This window comes from Cherax quadricarinatus, chromosome 68 (genome assembly GCF_038502225.1).
Source record: "Cherax quadricarinatus isolate ZL_2023a chromosome 68, ASM3850222v1, whole genome shotgun sequence".
Classification (NCBI taxonomy): domain Eukaryota; kingdom Metazoa; phylum Arthropoda; class Malacostraca; order Decapoda; family Parastacidae; genus Cherax; species Cherax quadricarinatus.
Window position 1 is genome coordinate 18,373,543 of NC_091359.1, and position 12,600 is coordinate 18,386,142.

The window sequence follows — 12,600 nt, forward strand, 5'->3', positions numbered from 1 at the left end:
TCAACTTCTACATTGTTTAATAACTACACATAAGCAGTTGGGACATGTATTAAATTCTTTGTCCAATAAACTGTCTGTATTTTATACCTCTTATGTCCAAACTCTGTATTATTTGGTTATAAATCAATAGGGTTCCTTCTTTACAAAATTAACACGTTACATTTGTTCTGACAGAACTGCATCTGTCAGTAATGTTAATAATTTTAAGTGATTTTTCTATCGGATGTCGATATAAATCTGTTTGGAATTCTGCATTATTATTATAAGTAAAAAGAGGCGATAAACCCATTAGGGTCATACAGCGCTACACTGAAATTCTGCAGGTTTTTGAAATTTCACGTCTTCGTTTTCAGAGTAAACAAGTGTACCTGGGAGCTACAGATTTATTTAATACGAGTTCTATTTAAAGGGGAGAATTCCATCTACCGCCAGGACAGAGTTACAATCTCAATTTAGCGACCAAAACAAAAAGATTATTTCTTAAACGTGACCTGTGAGAAGACACGTTCCTGAAGGAGCCCAAGAACCATCCGAAGGTTCTTGTAACTCTCTTGACCACTACTTTCCTTCTGTCCATTCCTTCACACACTCCTGCCATCCCTCAACTCCATTTATCCCACATCACACCCCCGTCTCTATTCCCTTTTCACAATACACTATTTTTTTCTTGTGACATCTGGCGAGTTTTAACCATCAGCAGATATAAGTCTGACCTTCCACCAGTCCTCGTGTTGAATATACCATCAGGTTACAACGTCAAGAATTAGACACATGTCTAACATCTGGGTATCTTATTTTTGGTAGATGTTTCGCCATCCAGTGACTTTATCAATACAATACAATGACATAATAGGAAGACTGTAGAACTATATAGAAAAGACGAGGTAATCAGTCCCCATCAAGGCTGAGGGACTAAGTACTTAGTCATTTGTATATAGTTCTACAATCTTTCCATTGTGTCCTTGAGTTTGCAATGATAAAGCCACTGGATGGGGATACGTCTATAATAAAGATACCCAGATGTTGTACATGTGTCTAATTCTTCATCTTGACGGTATTATGTATCATTCACGTACAATACAGCAACACAATGTATATACCGAGAGGTCTGTCCATCACGTCTATATACGGTGAGTTTACTTTGATTCCTATTTTAGACCTTAAAGTAACCTTGATTGGTGGGAAACAAGTCACATGTAACCTTAATCACCCTCGTGTACTCGCTAAATGATAAATAAAACCAAGCCGGTATTCTCGTAGTTTTAAAAAGGCAACTGTGAGAGGTGGAGCGCAATATGTCACAGGTCACAGAAGACTAAGATTTATGCGATATTATGAAGGATTTAATGGGAGTATTGGACGTGGAATTTTCTCAAAATTATGATAAGTAGGAATGGTCCAGTGAGACATAAATTGGAACGTCTTAGAAAAGCTATATTATTATTATTATTATTATTATTATTATTATTATTATTATTATTATTATTATTATTACTGTGATTTGCTATTATTATTCTTGTTATTGCTATTATCATTATTATTATAATATTTATCATTTCTATTACTGTTATTGGTATTATTATTATTATTATTATTATTATTATTATTATTATTATTATTATTATTATTATTGTTATTGAGCAGTCAGTTATGCGGATTCAGTGCACGAGTGATATTGTTGCTCATGATTGTGATACACAATGTAGACCATGTGTGGTACACAATGTAGACCATGTGTGATACACAATGTAGACCATGTGTGGTACACAATGTAGACCATGTGTGGTACACAATGTAGACCATGTGTGATACACAATGTAGACCATGTGTGGTACACAATGTAGACCATGTGTGGTACACAATGTAGACCATGTGTGGTACACAATGTAGACCATGTGTGATACACAATGTAGACCATGTGTGGTACACAATGTAGACCATGTGTGGTACACAATGTAGACCATGTGTGGTACACAATGTAGACCATGTGTGATACACAATGTAGACCATGTGTGGTACACAATGTAGACCATGTGTGGTACACAATGTAGACCATGTGTGGTACACAATGTAGACCATGTGTGATACACAATGTAGACCATGTGTGGTACACAATGTAGACCATGTGTGGTACACAATGTAGATCATGTGTGATACACAATGTAGACCATGTGTGGTACACAATGTAGACCATGTGTGGTACACAATGTAGACCATGTGTGGTACACAATGTAGACCATGTGTGATACACAATGTAGACCATGTGTGGTACACAATGTAGACCATGTGTGGTACACAATGTAGACCATGTGTGGTACACAATGTAGACCATGTGTGATACACAATGTAGACCATGTGTGGTACACAATGTAGACCATGTGTGGTACACAATGTAGACCATGTGTGGTACACAATGTAGACCATGTGTGGTACACAATGTAGACCATGTGTGGTACACAATGTAGACCATGTGTGGTACACAATGTAGACCATGTGTGATACACAATGTAGACCATGTGTGGTACACAATGTAGACCATGTGTGGTACACAATGTAGACCATGTGTGGTACACAATGTAGACCATGTGTGGTACACAATGTAGACCATGTGTGGTACACAATGTAGACCATGTGTGATACACAATGTAGACCATGTGTGGTACACAATGTAGACCATGTGTGGTACACAATGTAGACCATGTGTGGTACACAATGTAGACCATGTGTGGTACACAATGTAGACCATGTGTGGTACACAATGTAGACCATGTGTGATACACAATGTAGACCATGTGTGGTACACAATGTAGACCATGTGTGATACACAATGTAGACCATGTGTGGTACACAATGTAGACCATGTGTAGTACAAAATGTAGACCATGTGTAGTACACAATGTAGACAATGTGTAGTACACAATGTAGACCATGTGTAGTACACAATGTAGACCATGTGTAGTACACAATGTAGACCATGTGTAGTACACAATGTAGACCATGTGTGATACACAATGTAGACCATGTGTGGTACACAATGTAGACCATGTGTAGTACACAATGTAGACCATGTGTAGTACACAATGTAGACCATGTGTAGTACACAATGTAGACCATGTGTGATACACAATGTAGACCATGTGTAGTACACAATGTAGACCATGTGTGATACACAATGTAGACCATGTGTGGTACACAATGTAGACCATGTGTAGTACACAATGTAGACCATGTGTAGTACACAATGTAGACCATGTGTGATACACAATGTAGACCATGTGTAGTACACAATGTAGACCATGTGTGATACACAATGTAGACCATGTGTAGTACACAATGTAGACCATGTGTGATACACAATGTAGACCATGTGTAGTACACAATGTAGACCATGTGTGATACACAATGTAGACCATGTGTAGTACACAATGTAGACCATGTGTTGTACACAATGTAGACCATGTGTGATACACAATGTAGACCATGTGTTGTACACAATGTAGACCATGTGTTGTACACAATGTAGACCATGTGTTGTACACAATGTAGACCATGTGTTGTACACAATGTAGACCATGTGTGATACACAATGTAGACCATGTGTTGTACACAATGTAGACCATGTGTTGTACACAATGTAGACCATGTGTGATACACAATGTAGACCATGTGTTGTACACAATGTAGACCATGTGTGATACACAATGTAGACCATGTGTTGTACACAATGTAGACCATGTGTGATACACAATGTAGACCATGTGTTGTACACAATGTAGACCATGTGTGATACACAATGTAGACCATGTGTGATACACAATGTAGACCATGTGTGATACACAATGTAGACCATGTGTTGTACACAATGTAGACCATGTGTTGTACACAATGTAGACCATGTGTGATACACAATGTAGACCATGTGTTGTACACAATGTAGACCATGTGTTGTACACAATGTAGACCATGTGTGATACACAATGTAGACCATGTGTTGTACACAATGTAGACCATGTGTGATACACAATGTAGACCATGTGTTGTACACAATGTAGACCATGTGTTGTACACAATGTAGACCATGTGTTGTACACAATGTAGACCATGTGTGATACACAATGTAGACCATGTGTTGTACACAATGTAGACCATGTGTTGTACACAATGTAGACCATGTGTTGTACACAATGTAGACCATGTGTGATACACAATGTAGACCATGTGTTGTACACAATGTAGACCATGTGTTGTACACAATGTAGACCATGTGTTGTACACAATGTAGACCATGTGTTGTACACAATGTAGACCATGTGTGATACACAATGTAGACCATGTGTTGTACACAATGTAGACCATGTGTAGTACACAATGTAGACCATGTGTAGTACACAATGTAGACCATGTGTTGTACACAATGTAGACCATGTGTGATACACAATGTAGACCATGTGTTGTACACAATGTAGACCATGTGTGGTACACAATGTAGACCATGTGTAGTACACAATGTAGACCATGTGTTGTACACAATGTAGACCATGTGTGATACACAATGTAGACCATGTGTTGTACACAATGTAGACCATGTGTTGTACACAATGTAGACCATGTGTAGTACACAATGTAGACCATGTGTAGTACACAATGTAGACCATGTGTGATACACAATGTAGACCATGTGTAGTACACAATGTAGACCATGTGTGATACACAATGTAGACCATGTGTAGTACACAATGTAGACCATGTGTGATACACAATGTAGACCATGTGTGATACACAATGTAGACCATGTGTTGTACACAATGTAGACCATGTGTGATACACAATGTAGACCATGTGTGATACACAATGTAGACCATGTGTAGTACACAATGTAGACCATGTGTGATACACAATGTAGACCATGTGTAGTACACAATGTAGACCATGTGTGATACACAATGTAGACCATGTGTGATACACAATGTAGACCATGTGTGATACACAATGTAGACCATGTGTAGTACACAATGTAGACCATGTGTGATACACAATGTAGACCATGTGTGATACACAATGTAGACCATGTGTAGTACACAATGTAGACCATGTGTGATACACAATGTAGACCATGTGTTGTACACAATGTAGACCATGTGTTGTACACAATGTAGACCATGTGTGATACACAATGTAGACCATGTGTTGTACACAATGTAGACCATGTGTGATACACAATGTAGACCATGTGTGATACACAATGTAGACCATGTGTGATACACAATGTAGACCATGTGTGATACACCATGTAGACCATGTGTAGTACACAATGTAGACCATGTGTGATACACAATGTAGACCATGTGTGATACACAATGTAGACCATGTGTAGTACACAATGTAGACCATGTGTGATACACAATGTAGACCATGTGTTGTACACAATGTAGACCATGTGTTGTACACAATGTAGACCATGTGTGATACACAATGTAGACCATGTGTTGTACACAATGTAGACCATGTGTTGTACACAATGTAGACCATGTGTGATACACAATGTAGACCATGTGTTGTACACAATGTAGACCATGTGTTGTACACAATGTAGACCATGTGTTGTACACAATGTAGACCATGTGTGATACACAATGTAGACCATGTGTTGTACACAATGTAGACCATGTGTTGTACACAATGTAGACCATGTGTTGTACACAATGTAGACCATGTGTTGTACACAATGTAGACCATGTGTGATACACAATGTAGACCATATGTGATACACAATGTAGACCATGTGTTGTACACAATGTAGACCATGTGTTGTACACAATGTAGACCATGTGTGATACACAATGTAGACCATGTGTTGTACACAATGTAGACCATGTGTTGTACACAATGTAGACCATGTGTTGTACACAATGTAGACCATGTGTGATACACAATGTAGACCATGTGTTGTACACAATGTAGACCATGTGTGATACACAATGTAGACCATGTGTGATACACAATGTAGACCATGTGTTGTACACAATGTAGACCATGTGTTGTACACAATGTAGACCACGTGTAGTACACAATGTAGACCATGCGTGGTACACAATGTAGACAATGTGTGATACACAATGTAGACCATGTGTTGTACACAATGTAGACCATGTGTGATACACAATGTAGACCATGTGTTGTACACAATGTAGACCATGTGTGATACACAATGTAGACCATGTGTTGTACACAATGTAGACCATGTGTTGTACACAATGTAGACCATGTGTTGTACACAATGTAGACCATGTGTGATACACAATGTAGACCATGTGTTGTACACAATGTAGACCATGTGTGATACACAATGTAGACCATGTGTGATACACAATGTAGACCATGTGTTGTACACAATGTAGACCATGTGTGATACACAATGTAGACCATGTGTTGTACACAATGTAGACCATGTGTTGTACACAATGTAGACCATGTGTAGTACACAATGTAGACCATGTGTAGTACACAATGTAGACCATGTGTTGTACACAATGTAGACCATGTGTAGTACACAATGTAGACCATGTGTTGTACACAATGTAGACCATGTGTGATACACAATGTAGACCATGTGTTGTACACAATGTAGACCATGTGTGATACACAATGTAGACCATGTGTTGTACACAATGTAGACCATGTGTTGTACACAATGTAGACCATGTGTGATACACAATGTAGACCATGTGTTGTACACAATGTAGACCATGTGTTGTACACAATGTAGACCATGTGTAGTACACAATGTAGACCATGTGTAGTACACAATGTAGACCATGTGTTGTACACAATGTAGACCATGTGTAGTACACAATGTAGACCATGTGTAGTACACAATGTAGACCATGTGTTGTACACAATGTAGACCATGTGTGATACACAATGTAGACCATGTGTTGTACACAATGTAGACCATGTGTTGTACACAATGTAGACCATGTGTGATACACAATGTAGACCATGTGTTGTACACAATGTAGACCATGTGTTGTACACAATGTAGACCATGTGTGATACACAATGTAGACCATGTGTTGTACACAATGTAGACCATGTGTTGTACACAATGTAGACCATGTGTGATACACAATGTAGACCATGTGTTGTACACAATGTAGACCATGTGTGATACACAATGTAGACCATGTGTGATACACAATGTAGACCATGTGTTGTACACAATGTAGACCATGTGTTGTACACAATGTAGACCATGTGTTGTACACAATGTAGACCATGTGTTGTACACAATGTAGACCATGTGTTGTACACAATGTAGACCATGTGTGATACACAATGTAGACCATGTGTTGTACACAATGTAGACCATGTGTGATACACAATGTAGACCATGTGTTGTACACAATGTAGACCATGTGTTGTACACAATGTAGACCATGTGTGATACACAATGTAGACCATGTGTGATACACAATGTAGACCATGTGTTGTACACAATGTAGACCATGTGTTGTACACAATGTAGACCATGTGTTGTACACAATGTAGACCATGTGTTGTACACAATGTAGACCATGTGTGATACACAATGTAGACCATGTGTGATACACAATGTAGACCATGTGTGATACACAATGTAGACCATGTGTTGTACACAATGTAGACCATGTGTAGTACACAATGTAGACCATGTGTAGTACACAATGTAGACCATGTGTAGTACACAATGTAGACCATGTGTAGTACACAATGTAGACCATGTGTGATACACAATGTAGACCATGTGTAGTACACAATGTAGACCATGTGTGATACACAATGTAGACCATGTGTTGTACACAATGTAGACCATGTGTAGTACACAATGTAGACCATGTGTAGTACACAATGTAGACCATGTGTAGTACACAATGTAGACCATGTGTGATACACAATGTAGACCATGTGTGATACACAATGTAGACCATGTGTAGTACACAATGTAGACCATGTGTAGTACACAATGTAGACCATGTGTAGTACACAATGTAGACCATGTGTAGTACACAATGTAGACCATGTGTAGTACACAATGTAGACCATGTGTAGTACACAATGTAGACCATGTGTGATACACAATGTAGACCATGTGTGATACACAATGTAGACCATGTGTAGTACACAATGTAGACCATGTGTAGTACACAATGTAGACCATGTGTAGTACACAATGTAGACCATGTGTGATACACAATGTAGACCATGTGTGATACACAATGTAGACCATGTGTAGTACACAATGTAGACCATGTGTAGTACACAATGTAGACCATGTGTAGTACACAATGTAGACCATGTGTAGTACACAATGTAGATCATGTGTAGTACACAATGTAGACCATGTGTAGTACACAATGTAGACCATGTGTGATACACAATGTAGACCATGTGTTGTACACAATGTAGACCATGTGTTGTACACAATGTAGACCATGTGTTGTACACAATGTAGACCATGTGTAGTACACAATGTAGACCATGTGTAGTACACAATGTAGACCATGTGTAGTACACAATGTAGACCATGTGTAGTACACAATGTAGACCATGTGTAGTACACAATGTAGACCATGTGTGATACACAATGTAGACCATGTGTGATACACAATGTAGACCATGTGTAGTACACAATGTAGACCATGTGTGATACACAATGTAGACCATGTGTGATACACAATGTAGACCATGTGTGATACACAATGTAGACCATGTGTAGTACACAATGTAGACCATGTGTAGTACACAATGTAGACCATGTGTGATACACAATGTAGACCATGTGTAGTACACAATGTAGACCATGTGTGATACACAATGTAGACCATGTGTGATACACAATGTAGACCATGTGTAGTACACAATGTAGACCATGTGTAGTACACAATGTAGACCATGTGTGATACACAATGTAGACCATGTGTAGTACACAATGTAGACCATGTGTAGTACACAATGTAGACCATGTGTGATACACAATGTAGACCATGTGTAGTACACAATGTAGACCATGTGTGATACACAATGTAGACCATGTGTAGTACACAATGTAGACCATGTGTGATACACAATGTAGACCATGTGTGATACACAATGTAGACCATGTGTGATACACAATGTAGACCATGTGTAGTACACAATGTAGACCATGTGTGATACACAATGTAGACCATGTGTAGTACACAATGTAGACCATGTGTGATACACAATGTAGACCATGTGTGATACACAATGTAGACCATGTGTAGTACACAATGTAGACCATGTGTAGTACACAATGTAGACCATGTGTGATACACAATGTAGACCATGTGTAGTACACAATGTAGACCATGTGTAGTACACAATGTAGACCATGTGTAGTACACAATGTAGACCATGTGTGATACACAATGTAGACCATGTGTGATACACAATGTAGACCATGTGTATTACACAATGTAGACCATGTGTGATACACAATGTAGACCATGTGTAGTACACAATGTAGACCATGTGTAGTACACAATGTAGACCATGTGTGATACACAATGTAGACCATGTGTAGTACACAATGTAGACCATGTGTGATACACAATGTAGACCATGTGTAGTACACAATGTAGACCATGTGTGATACACAATGTAGACCATGTGTGATACACAATGTAGACCATGTGTGATACACAATGTAGACCATGTGTAGTACACAATGTAGACCATGTGTAGTACACAATGTAGACCATGTGTGATACACAATGTAGACCATGTGTAGTACACAATGTAGACCATGTGTGATACACAATGTAGACCATGTGTGATACACAATGTAGACCATGTGTAGTACACAATGTAGACCATGTGTAGTACACAATGTAGACCATGTGTGATACACAATGTAGACCATGTGTAGTACACAATGTAGACCATGTGTAGTACACAATGTAGACCATGTGTAGTACACAATGTAGACCATGTGTGATACACAATGTAGACCATGTGTGATACACAATGTAGACCATGTGTATTACACAATGTAGACCATGTGTGATACACAATGTAGACCATGTGTAGTACACAATGTAGACCATGTGTAGTACACAATGTAGACCATGTGTGATACACAATGTAGACCATGTGTAGTACACAATGTAGACCATGTGTGATACACAATGTAGACCATGTGTAGTACACAATGTAGACCATGTGTGATACACAATGTAGACCATGTGTGATACACAATGTAGACCATGTGTGATACACAATGTAGACCATGTGTAGTACACAATGTAGACCATGTGTAGTACACAATGTAGACCATGTGTGATACACAATGTAGACCATGTGTAGTACACAATGTAGACCATGTGTGATACACAATGTAGACCATGTGTAGTACACAATGTAGACCATGTGTGATACACAATGTAGACCATGTGTGATACACAATGTAGACCATGTGTAGTACACAATGTAGACCATGTGTGATACACAATGTAGACCATGTGTGATACACAATGTAGACCATGTGTGATACACAATGTAGACCATGTGTGATACACAATGTAGACCATGTGTGATACACAATGTAGACCATGTGTAGTACACAATGTAGACCATGTGTGATACACAATGTAGACCATGTGTGATACACAATGTAGACCATGTGTGATACACAATGTAGACCATGTGTAGTACACAATGTAGACCATGTGTGATACACAATGTAGACCATGTGTGATACACAATGTAGACCATGTGTGATACACAATGTAGACCATGTGTGATACACAATGTAGACCATGTGTGATACACAATGTAGACCATGTGTAGTACACAATGTAGACCATGTGTGATACACAATGTAGACCATGTGTGATACACAATGTAGACCATGTGTGATACACAATGTAGACCATGTGTAGTACACAATGTAGACCATGTGTAGTACACAATGTAGACCATGTGTGATACACAATGTAGACCATGTGTAGTACACAATGTAGACCATGTGTAGTACACAATGTAGACCATGTGTGATACACAATGTAGACCATGTGTAGTACACAATGTAGACCATGTGTGGTACACAATGTAGACCATGTGTAGTACACAATGTAGACCATGTGTGGTACACAATGTAGACCATGTGTAGTACACAATGTAGACCATGTGTGGTACACAATGTAGACCATGTGTAGTACACAATGTAGACCATGTGTAGTACACAATGTAGACCATGTGTGGTACACAATGTAGACCATGTGTGATACACAATGTAGACCATGTGTGGTACACAATGTAGACCATGTGTAGTACACAATGTAGACCATGTGTGATACACAATGTAGACCATGTGTGATACACAATGTAGACCATGTGTGATACACAATGTAGACCACGTGTAGTACACAATGTAGTCTATGTAGTACACAATGTAGACCATGTAGACCACGTGTAGTACACACTGTAGACCACGTGGAGTAACAACATTAAACTTGTGTTAGTTGATACACATCCTTCTCTCTCAGCAGTGGTTTCCATTTTTAGTGTTGAAATACGATAACGCTCGTACTTTTAATAATAATAATAATAATAATAATAATAATTTTACAAGTACATGTACAAGGTATACAGGCCTAGTTGACATTAATGATTATATAGAAAGCCCCTTGCTATGCAGAACATTTCGGGCACATTAGGTCAATTTTGTTCCAGGATGCGACCCACACCAGTCCACTAACACCCAGGTACCTATTTTACTGATGGGTGAACATGGGACAGCAGGTGTCTTATTAAGGAAACACGTCCTAATGTTTCTACCCGTACCGGGGCTCAATCCCCGGGCCAATGTGTGGGAGGTGAGTGCGCTAGCGATCGAGCTACGGGACATCAGTAACTGGCTTTCCCTATCTTAATCAGTAACTGGCTTTCCCTATCTTAATCAGTAACTGGCTTTCCCTATCTTAATCAGTTGTCTGGCTCCCCCTTCCCCTTACTCTCATACTTGATTAGTTTTCCTCTAACTTCCTTCACTGTCGTGGAAATCCGCAGTGTGGTGGCGACAAAAGGAACTGAGAGAGCGAAATGTCTACACACCACCTAGGCCAAGGCAGAAGTCCCAGATTCACTGCATTATTGTTGACGTTCTTGAGAGCCGAGTTAGATATCCGGATTCAGTATGTTTACGTTCTTGAGAGCTTAGTCAGGTATCCGGATTTAATTGTTTTCGTTCTTGAGCCGATTCAGATATCCGGATTCAGCATGTTTAAGTTCTTGAGAGCCGAGTCAGGTATTCGGATTCGGTATATTTCCGATTTTGAGAGCCGAGTCTTGAGTTCCAAGTCCAGTATGTTATTGTTGTTTATGATACTCAGTAAAGACGAGGTCTAGTACACATTACTGGTAATATATAACGCAAATTAATGCATAAATATCCTCAATTTTGGTGTATACACATCTAAGAGGTATTTGTCTTTGATATACATAAAGTTTTTCAATGTACACATCGAGAGGTGTGTATCGCTATACACCGAAAGGTTTGTGTGTATGTATATATATATATATATATATATATATATATAT